The 2859-nt window shown below is 29.8% G+C and overlaps 1 long non-coding RNA gene across 1 annotated transcript; it reads right to left on the bottom strand.

The window, feature by feature from the left end:
* Nucleotides 1-922, bottom strand: LOC127904378 (uncharacterized). The gene is made up of 2 exons (XR_008057517.1): nt 443-922; nt 1-361 (listed from the first exon to the last, which is right to left on the bottom strand). It is a non-coding gene; the product is annotated as an uncharacterized LOC127904378 (long non-coding RNA).
* Between the last annotated feature and the right edge of the window lie 1937 nt (nt 923-2859).

Genomic DNA, 2859 nt, shown 5'->3' with positions numbered 1-2859 from the left:
TTTTATGTTCTTCAGAAAATATATAGAACTTTATTTAACTTCATTGATATTCAAACACATAACGTGTCTGCATGCGAAACAGAAACAGATCAATATATATATATATATATATATATATATATATATATATATATGCATATGCATAGCTGCATTATGTGCCTGGCAGTTTTATCGAGTCTCTTGAATTTGATGCGCGAAGGAACATCAACAGTAGGCGCTGACAAACCTTCCGAAGAATTTTCTGCCAATACTGTCAAGCTCTTCCTACGATGTGGGAAATTCTTCGCTCCTTTTTCTGCCCGATCAGACAAATTCAACCACTCAAATTCGGCCAACCCCACTCAATTTCACCATATTTTGGCTGCCACAACCAATTAAGAAGAAATTAATTAAAAAAAAAGAATAAACACGAAAATTGAATGGAAAAGGAGGAGGAAGATACAGCCAAGTGATGAAATGAGCGAAAAGGTAGTGTATGAAGAATCATAGTTGAAAAGGCTTAATCCATGAATTTTAAAGGTAAATAAGCTAAAGTGGATTTGAAATGAGACGTGTTTAGGTTTAGTCTTCAAATTAAACTTCCGTACAGAGATTGCATTGCTTCCACTTAGACCGACCGACCCTGTTTGGTCGCTGAGAAACTGAAACAAAATGATTTCTCATCATCGAAAACCCTGCTTTTCTCACTTTCCTTGATGGGTTTGGCGATTTATGTACATGGACTGACCAAAATGCCCCCTCTGAATTTTCGGAAGACCTGTCGTTTTGAAGGGGTAGCACTTGTCGTTTATATTTCTATTTTTTTATTATTATTTAAAAAAAAAACACTAAAACACAAAGGAGATGGGAATGAGCTCCGATCTTGGTAGACTAGCAATCTAGCACACAAGGTGACTCGCCTGCCATTCTGACGAACTTCTTTGTTTTTGTTTGTTTTTATAGAACCACCTTTTTTCATATTTAAGCATATATGGAGGGATCTCCATCCCACTTATTTTAAACATTATAGTAGTCATGTAGGTGGCTTCATATCGGGTTATAAATGATAATTAAAAATAAAATTAAAAAAATAAAAAAATAAAAATAAATTAAGATATTTTATCTCGCAATAAGCGATATATTATCCGATTGTGTTTGCTAAATTTTTTTATTAAAATAATTTTTTATTTAATCAAACAATAATAGAAATAAATATATACGTTAAATTGATTGAGTAAACAAAAGGAAAAAAAGTCATGCAAGGCTGAATATATTATAAATATTATCTGAAAATAAAAAACTATTAATTGAAAAAATAAATTTTACCTATATAAAAATATTATAAAAATATAGATGAATAAGAAAAATCTCTTTAAAAACTAAATACATAATAATAATAATAATAATAAAGCTATCATTGAAAAGAAGCTCTACAAACAAAATAAAAGAGAGAAGTGATATTAATTTAAATATAAATAATTATTTTTGAAAATAAAACATATAAAAAAATTCATTAATCTAAAAAAATAGAAAAAACAAAACAAAAGGCCAGGTGCAGTTGGACCTGACAAGTCAAGCTAGCTCGTCTGGCCTATTTTGTTAGGGCTCGCACAAATATGCCTTGCACATTTGGGACCCCCCCTTTTTTTTTTTGCATCTAAGATGAATGACATGTTGTCCGCATTAATTTTTTTGAAATTTTTTTTTGAATTAGACAACACGTCGCCTACTAAAGCGAACGACGTGTCATCTGATTTTGCTCAGATTCCAGCCACTATAGTGCCTAGAAAATCGAGGTTAAGGTTTTAACCTGAAAAATTATTTTTCAACCCGTTTTGATCCAAAATACATAGAAAACACCCTAGGAACCGTGATAAATCTATTTATGGCCTCAAAAAAACCCAAAACACCATTTCAAAAACTGAAATCAACCCGAAACCAAAAATCTTCTCGAGCTCAGATATGTTTTTTTTCATAATCTTTAAAGGTAAAAAACACCTAATATGAACTTTCCTCGTCAAATGAAATCATTTGACACAAACATTGACCATTTTAGTGGCCTAAATCGTTGTAAACAACATTTCTCTCTCTCTATCGCTAGAATTTGATGACCTCTCTCTCTCTTCTCTTAAACAAGGAATTAAAAAATAAAAAAAATGAATCTTTTTACCAAAATTGAATTGAAAAAAATATTGAGGTACCAAATATGTATAATTTTTAAAGTATAAGGACTAAATTAAACTTTTTGTGTGAACTTTGAAATCATCACCCTTTTGTGGTGCCTTTTCTACTCTGGTCCTCTGTCTTTTAATTTTATCTCTAGTCAAAGAATTTGATTCAATTTCTCTTGAATTTGGCCCTAAAAGGATGCAATCATACAAAAATCAAATTTAATGACCGAATTAAAAAAGAAAAAGAAAAAATGAAAACAATATGTCCACAGTGAGATGTGAGAGGGTGCATAGTGTCAATTCAACAGTACTTATCCCATGCGTTCTAGTTTTATTAATTAATTTTATAAATAAGACTTCATTAATAAAAAATATATATATAAATATGTCATTTCTAGAATAAGTTAGTAACGATACTTGAACTCGAAACTTTTTTTATTAAATGAGTCTTCTCTAAACTAATTATTTTATAGAAAAAAGTCTCTTTGAGCATGACTAAGAAAGTAATATTTTGGGAGTAGATAAAAATAACTTTAAATGAAACATCATATTTCACTAATACTAGAAGAGGCACAAGTGCATCAATATTTTTACATTACATATGTATAAAAGATAAAACTGAACTTAAATCTTACTTTTTAAAAAAGACCCTGACAAAAGCAACAATGGAAACTAGCCTTTTAAGTAACAACCAATATTTTCATTTATT

Source organism: Populus trichocarpa, chromosome 15, assembly GCF_000002775.5.
Source record: "Populus trichocarpa isolate Nisqually-1 chromosome 15, P.trichocarpa_v4.1, whole genome shotgun sequence".
Taxonomy (NCBI): Eukaryota; Viridiplantae; Streptophyta; class Magnoliopsida; order Malpighiales; family Salicaceae; genus Populus; species Populus trichocarpa.
This window is presented reverse-complemented; position numbering and strand designations above follow the sequence as displayed.